The sequence below is a fragment of the Triticum dicoccoides genome, chromosome 5B (genome assembly GCF_002162155.2).
Source record: "Triticum dicoccoides isolate Atlit2015 ecotype Zavitan chromosome 5B, WEW_v2.0, whole genome shotgun sequence".
In the NCBI taxonomy this organism is placed as follows: Eukaryota; Viridiplantae; Streptophyta; class Magnoliopsida; order Poales; family Poaceae; genus Triticum; species Triticum dicoccoides.
In genome coordinates this window covers 559,236,538-559,244,200 of record NC_041389.1, presented here as the reverse complement: position 1 = coordinate 559,244,200, position 7,663 = coordinate 559,236,538, and the positions used below count along the sequence as shown (strand labels likewise).

At 49.5% G+C, this 7,663-nt stretch overlaps 1 pseudogene; it reads left to right on the top strand.

Moving 5' to 3' along the window:
- Positions 1-456: 456 nt before the first annotated feature.
- LOC119311606 lies at positions 457-3,928 on the top strand (annotated as a pseudogene).
- Positions 3,929-7,663: the final 3,735 nt, after the last annotated feature.

The following is a 7,663-nucleotide window of genomic DNA, read 5'->3' as shown; positions in this document are numbered from 1 at the left end:
GTACGCGAACATCACCACACCACACGCATTTCTACCCGTGTGTATCCATCTATCTACCGCGGCCGGTCAAATAATTGAGGAGCCTCCCAAGCAAAGCAAGCTGAAAAGAGAGGGGGGTCACGCGTCGGGCGCTCAGTGGCAGTTTCCCTTTTGGGCTTGGGAGCTCACTGCGCGCTGCCGCAGCTTCACCCACACCCTCGGGCTCCAGTACGATCAATCAACCAAAGAAAAGAATCACACCTTCGGGTCCGTCGGCGACGCAGGCGGCGGCGGCGGCCATCCATGGACACGGGCGAGATCTTCAACCCAGGTGAGCCGAGCTGCCACCAACTCCCCCATCCATGGCCATGGACATTCGTGTCGTTTTTTTCCCTGTTTGGGAGACGCCGGCCGCCTTTTCTTGACACGGTCTGCGGTCGCCGTGCGTGCGTGCGTGCTTGCGTCCATGTCCAGGCTGCGGCGGGCCGGGCGGCGCCGGCTGCGACTGCGAGGACTGCGAGGAGTGGGGGCGCTACTGCTACTGGAACCACGACCACGGCGACGGCCGCCCCATGCAGTTCCTCCTCTTCGCCTCCGACGACAAAGATCAACTGGTGACTGACAACCAACCCCTCCTCCTCCTCCTCCTCCTTCCATCGATTCGGTTTCCTCTCTACATGACCTTCCGACGCCACGGGTCCAATTTGAGTGTTTTTTTGGTGGGTGCTCAAGATTTCGCTGAAAAAAAAAACTTAAATTTCATGAAAATGTTGCTGTGTGATGGATGCTAAAATCTGCCTGGTATAAATTTTGTTTCACAACATACAGTATGTATGAACAAGAGGTAGCAGGGGGGAGAACACTCTGTATGTGCCTGTCAAACATGCTAGAATTGCTTACCTGCATCTGACTTACATATGTATGAAACTCTTATATTCCCACAAACGCTGAAACCTACATCTGACTCTAACCAAAGTGAACCTTGACAGTGCATACCATGGGAGGTCTCAAGCAAGCTGAGAGATATGATCCCCGACTCCGAGCCTATCAAACTTGAAACTCCTGATGGTCGCACGTACAGTGTTAAATTCGTCAAGTTCGGCCAGATAACTCTTACGACCGGGTGGCGGGGATTTGTGGATGCAAATCACATAGAGGAGAACAACCCCATGTTGTTTGTGTACCGTGGGAATTCAACCTTTAATGTTCACATATTCAATTCGTCCGGCCACGACAAGTCCTTGCCCTGCTCTCAACCACCTTGTGATCATCATGTGCTGAATGGTAAAGTGGATCAGAATCTTCAAGTCTTAATGTTTTCTCTATGCTTTTGTGTTTCTAATTCTAACATTTTTCTTGATGTGCAGAACAAGTGGTGCCTCATCCTGGACATGTTGATAGCTCAGCCCACTTTGGCTATACCATGTTGCCCGGAAGCTCTGTAACCAAGGCACAAGATGATAAACTGCTAGAATGGGCTCATACCATCAAGTCTGGATTTCCTCTTTTTGTGGCAGCCATGGACGAGAGCAATGTCAGCTTGAACGACTGCCATGTTGTAAGTTGCATCATGTTTTCCCAAATCATTTTTTGGTTATGATAGTTACTCTATTCATGTTGATCATGATTCTGTCTTTTAAATCCCGCAAAAATAAATAAATAGATTCTGTCTTTTAAACCTTGGCTCTCTTTTTTTGGGTACATGCAGTACATACCACTGAGTCTTGTGGGGCAGTTCAAAGAGGAGGTGGTCAAGATTGTAGCCCCTGACGGGAGTGAATACGGTGTTGGCGCAAAGAAGCACAATGATGATCAAATCGTACTCCAATCTGGGTGGGACAAGTTTGTGGCTTCTCAGTGCATACAACAGAATGACTTGCTCATTTTCATAATTGAGGGGGAAGCTCGCCTCAAAGTTCTTGTCCTTGACCCAAGCGGTAGTGAGAAAACTTTTGCCATGGGAAACTCTTCCAATGCCCAAGAAAAGCAACCACTCCCACCTACTGTTACTAACCTGAGTTCTGAGGACAATGAAGTTACTGACCTGAGTTCTGCTTATGATGAAGTCGTGGGAAAAGACACTACAACATCAAGGAGGGAGCAGAGGCCGCTACGAAGCTGTCGTGTAGAAGCTGAGAAGATGGGTTCAACATCCTGCCCTTCTACTAAATCAGGTCATAATATTATAGCTGCCATGTGCACTTGTTTCCATTTGCCATATTTTAGACAATCGACTTGTAGTTGTCGTATGCTCACCACAAGAAAATATGGCATGTTTTTCAGGACACAAAGCTGGCAACTCGAATGAAGCCGGCATAGAAGCTCCTATGCCCAACAAGTCCTACATAGTGCCTAAATCTGGACGCTCAGCTCGAGCTTTTGGGCTCGGCTCGCGCTCGCTGCAACTCGGCCCGAGCTAGGCTCGGCCCGTCAAGTAAAAAGGCCGAGCCGAGCTGTACTTTTAGGCTTGTTTCGACCTCGGGCCGAGCCAGGCTCGGCTCGGTCCAACTAGCGAGCTAAAAGCTCGCAGCCCAGCGAAGGCCCAATGAACACCACACACCACAATTTAGCCCATCTAGCCCATCTAGCTCACTTTCTCGCCGCCGCCACAGCATCCGCTTGCCTGGGCGTCATTGGCAGGCAGCACACCACCGCTCCCCTATGCTCCTCCCTTCCCTCCTCTCCTTCCTCCCCAAGCCCCTGCGTCGGCGCAAGCTTTGCATCCCGGCCTCCAGCGCGGCTGCCTACATGCAGACGAACCACCAGGCCGAGGCCACGCTCGTCGGCGTTCTCTTCCTGCTCACTGCCGGTCTGCTGCGTGCCCGCGCCCGATGGAGTTGACGACTAGCTGGCAAGTTCCTTGCGCCCCGCGGCCGCCGGAAACGCAGATGACCACCTCAAGCTCCCATGCATGGCCGAGCAAGTCGGAGTGAATCCACTCGCTCCCCCGGCGGCGAACGGCCATGAACTGCAGCAGCATCCCGACGCTTGCACGCGGCACGCTGCCGGCCATCCTCCACTGCCGTTCCCCGTCCTCCAGATGGTGGCCCCACATGGCAGCGACCAGTTGCTGTTAGGCTTGCCGAGCCTCCGAGCTGCACCGAGCAAGAGGCAAGCTCGGGCCGAGCCCCAATATCTAGCTCGTCTGACTACTGGGCTCGGCTCGAGAAGAGGCGAGCTAAGGCAGGCTCGGGGCGAGCCCGGCTCGGCTCGGCTCGCGTCCAGGTATAATAGTGCCCCAAGCAGGGGCGACGAAGCTAACTGTGCAACAGGAGGAGAAAGTTAAGGAGAAGGTCCGGGCGATCGGATCTGAATTCCCTGTCTTTGTGAAGGTGATGACGGCATACGATGTTTCCAAGATAGCACATCTGGTGAGTTCACAACTTCAGATACCACGTGCAATATGCATAGTCCGTTTCTCATCCAAAATTAAGCTTGCAAATTTAGAACCATTTTCTTGCTGAATGAATCGTCGGCCCAAGAGAGATTCGATCGCCATCTTGACTGACGGGCCCTTCTCTGAACAGGCCTTCTGCAGGGAGTATGCTTCGGCGTGTCGTCTCCCGCTCGAACAAACACCTCTCCTGCTTAGGCTGGAGGGTAGCAGTATGCGGTGGAGTAGCGCGCTGATGGTCCAGCAAAATAACAACGTGAGGCGGATTTGCTCATTCTGGCAGGACATTGTCTCGCAAGCCGGGACGGAGGACTCCTCGTGGAACTGGCAGGCAGGAGCAGCAGGAGGCTCAGGATGACGGTCCATCTGATCCGCAAGTCGGAATGCAGCTCTAGCTAGCTCTTGCTCTCAAGCATCTAGTTAGTGGTCTCTTTGTGTGTGTGGTCTCAAGAATGATGGGTTTTAACTCTGCTGGTGTATGGATTGCTTCATGATTATTCTGAACAACCTGCAAGTCTCTAGTGTGTAATATAATCTCGGGAAATTAATACTGAATCCTTGACCCACCTGTGCTAGTGCTGCTGCTGCTGATTATTATTATTTTTTCTTGTTGATGACAGATTTCATTTTATTGCTGGTTTATCTATATTTTCTTGTTGATTTTCTTGAGCATTTGTGTTGGTGTTCCCTACGAACAACTCATGTGTTATCTAAAGCATGTGCTGAGCAGGATCACAGCAACTTCTTCCGAGTACATACTGCATATCGAGTGTTGGGATTATTTTTCTTCAGTGAACCACACTGTCTAAACCTCATGCAAAGGATCAGCTGAACATTCTCAGCTATGAATCTCTTTCAGACTGCATATGGTGAACTTGGGAATAAGGGCAAGTATGGACACGCAAAAGATAAGGTGTTTGTAGTACACATGCTGGTCATCTCACTTCAGTTGCATATCCTAATTATGTACTCGACCAAAGTTTGGTGATGCACAAGCTATATAATTCTTCTTCTTTCAGTTGCAAACCAGATTTTATCGTATAAGACCTGAAAAAACAATATGCGGAAACAAATTAACATACACACCTGGTAGATATATTTGTGCATCAAATGCCACCAAAAATACACGCTGGCTGAGAAAACAAAACAACCCACATTGAAGTGTCCTAAAATTTGCCCCTGACATGCAAATATGAGGCCAGGAGAACACTGGGAAACAGTATCTAAATGCAGTTCACAATTTGGGGCTCTAGTGATATGCAAAGTCAGCCATGAGTAGTACGGATAACTTCTTTTCGTGGTGAAAAATGGAGGCGTTGGTCACCTCGATTGCAAAAGTACTCCCCATCACGACAAACTGAGTGATCAAGAAAAGCACGATCAATCCATGTACCTTTTGAATGTTGAACACTCGAGAAGTGGCTTCCCATCTGTAAAACAGAATCCCCGGACCGGATCAAGGTGGAATCATAAATAAAGCTGTATAATCAGGGACGGTAACATAGTATGCTCTTGATCTAAGTCTAGAAATTAACCACCTTTGCTTGACTGCAGAGGAGACACAACTCATGTCTCTATTCCCAGGCACTCTTCAGCTAAAAGGTCATTGTCTTTTGCAAAAATATCTGTCAGACTGCAGCCTATGTTTGCACTCTTGATTATCCAAAACCGTGGCCTTATCATCCCTTCCAGAGAATAGCTGAAAAACCTAGGGTAATCCACAACCGGTTTAAGTGCTTTCTTCAAGTTTCATAACAAGCTCAATAATACTGTAAGCCAGATGTGGGGAGAATCTGGAGATCACTGAGCAGACATCTTTCTTCACAATCCCAAGGAAGTAATATCATTCTTAGCTTTGCGTTCCTTGCGAGAATTTCATAGCCACTCCTTTCATATGCGTGAACAGAATAAAAACCGTAGGCGACCTACTGAACATAAGGTAGTACAGTGTCAAACAGTGCAACATTCATCGGAAGAAGCATATCTGCAAGTTATAATCCATATCTTATATCTTATAAAAAACGGAGTTGGTGATGACCATCCTGCAATATAATCCGTCCGATTTATATCTGACGGATAGGAAAGAAACTATGGCAATTTTGCAAAAATATACCCACACCCCTCTCCATATTTGCAAATAAGGTCTTCCCTCATTCATCCTTTTCTCTCACAAGATAAACTACTCATACAGATGCATCGTGATGTTCCGTGCAACGCACGGGCATCTTGCTAGTAATCCATACTGTCACAATATCAGAGATGCAACCATTTACTAGACTAGTGTTAACAAAAATTTGCTACACATTTCGTTATCTGATCAGCGGTAAATGGCTCCATGAAAAGGTTTGGCATGTCAGAAAACAGAAGAATGAAGTAATGGCGGCGGATGGGTGAGCTTGGCTTTGGCGGAGGAGAGGCGCAGACCGAGGCTGTCGACGAACGCAACAGGACGACGTTCCGCGTCGCGCCCCCATGAAGCACACCTTCCTGCTGAAGTCGAGCACGCCCATCTTGGCGCTGGCGCTCCCAGATCACGGCAGAGGGAAGGCGATGTGCGTGACAGGGCGCGAGGGCTCTTGGAGAGGAAGGAGGCCATGGAATGGAAGCAGGGAAGAGGAGGATGATAGAGCCGGAGGTGGAGGCGAGCAGGGAGAGGCGGAGACTTGCCACGGTGCAGTGCTAGGCATTTCCCCCTTTTTTTATTTTTTTAGGAGGCGTCGGCAGCGGCGGACGCCTGTCTCGAAGCGGCGGTTTTCTTTTGAGAGAAAAGCGAGAGCAACTAGTTAACGAGCGCTCTTTCGGGATCCTCGCAACGATCAGTGTCACTTGGTGCGCTCTCAGCCATTCGCCACGTGTCGCGCTCTGGGTGCTTCCTTTGGATTTTATTTTTTTTTATTTTTCCACACGCGTTTTCAGCTTTTTAAACGGGTTTTTTTTGGTTTTTTCGACATTTTGGTTTTCCACCGGTCTTCCTTAGCTTTTCGAACAAAAAAAGTTTGAAAAACAATTTTTTGCATGAAAAAAGTGTTTTTTCCTTTCGCGAAAGTCACGGTTTTGCTTCCGCGAGAGGCACGGTTTTGCTTTCGCGAGAGTCACGGCCGTGCCTCTCGGAAACGGAAGAAAACATGTTTTCTGTTTTTTTTTCTTTCGCGAGAGTCACGATTTTGCTTCCGCGAGAGGCATGGATGTGCTTTCGCGAGAGCGGCTGTGCCTCTCGGAAACGAAAAAAATGTGTTTTCTGTTTTTTTTTCTTTTTCGCGAGAGTCGCGCTGTTTCTTCCGCGAGAGGTATGGTTGTGCTTTAGCGAGAGTCACGGCCGTGCCTCTCGAAAACGAAAAAAACGTGTTTTCTGTTTTTTTTTCTTTCGCGAGAGTCACGGTCTTGCTTCCGCGAGAGGCATGGTTGTGCTTTCCCGAGAGTCATGGCCGTGCCTCCTCGGAAACGAAAAAAAACCATGTTTTCTCTTTCTTTCCTTCCGCCAGAGTCATGGTTTTGCTTCCGCGAGAGGCACGGTTGTGATTCCGTGAGAGGTACGGCGTGCCTCTTCTGGAAAGGGGAAAACCCCGTGCTTCCGGTTCGGTTTTTTCATCCCTTTTTTTATGAAAAAAAGTTTATCGAAACCTATCAACATGGGATCTAGTTTTGAAGATCTTGACGCGAGGAATCCAACGGTGAAAGCGGTTTGAGATTTGGACGCATGGTTTGAGAGATAAAACGTTTTGAATAAACGGATCTATGAAAAAAGAAAAAACTCCCCGGTTGCGACAAGTGACGCGCTGCATGTGCGCCACTTATCACAACCAGGGAAGTTGGAGTGATCTTTGCAACGAGTAATCCTCAACTAGTGATTCCGAAGAAAAGTGACGGCGGTTGGGAACTATACCAACCTGGGCTTGGGCTTGTTGGGCCGGAAGACCCAACCAAACCGGACACCTGTCTCCAAACGGGCCGCTTTTTTGGTGGCGGTGGGATCCTTCACCAAATCTGGAAGGGGATCAATCAAGAAGATGCAGCAGCTGGAAGGCCGGGAGGTTAGAGCATCTCCAGTCGCGCCCCCAACAGGCCCTCCCCAGGCATTTTTTTCGCGCCGGCGCCGATAAAACGCCCCAGTCGCGCCCTCAAGACACCGAATTCCGCCGGCTCGGCCCATTTTTGCGCCCGGCGATCGCATGCCGAACCTGGCGCACTAGGGCGGGGCGCTCGGGGCTCCAGCAGAAGGGAAAAGCGCACATGGGGCCACACTGGCAGGCAAAAAGTCAAGCCACCCGTCCAGATTCGCCTCCGACCCCC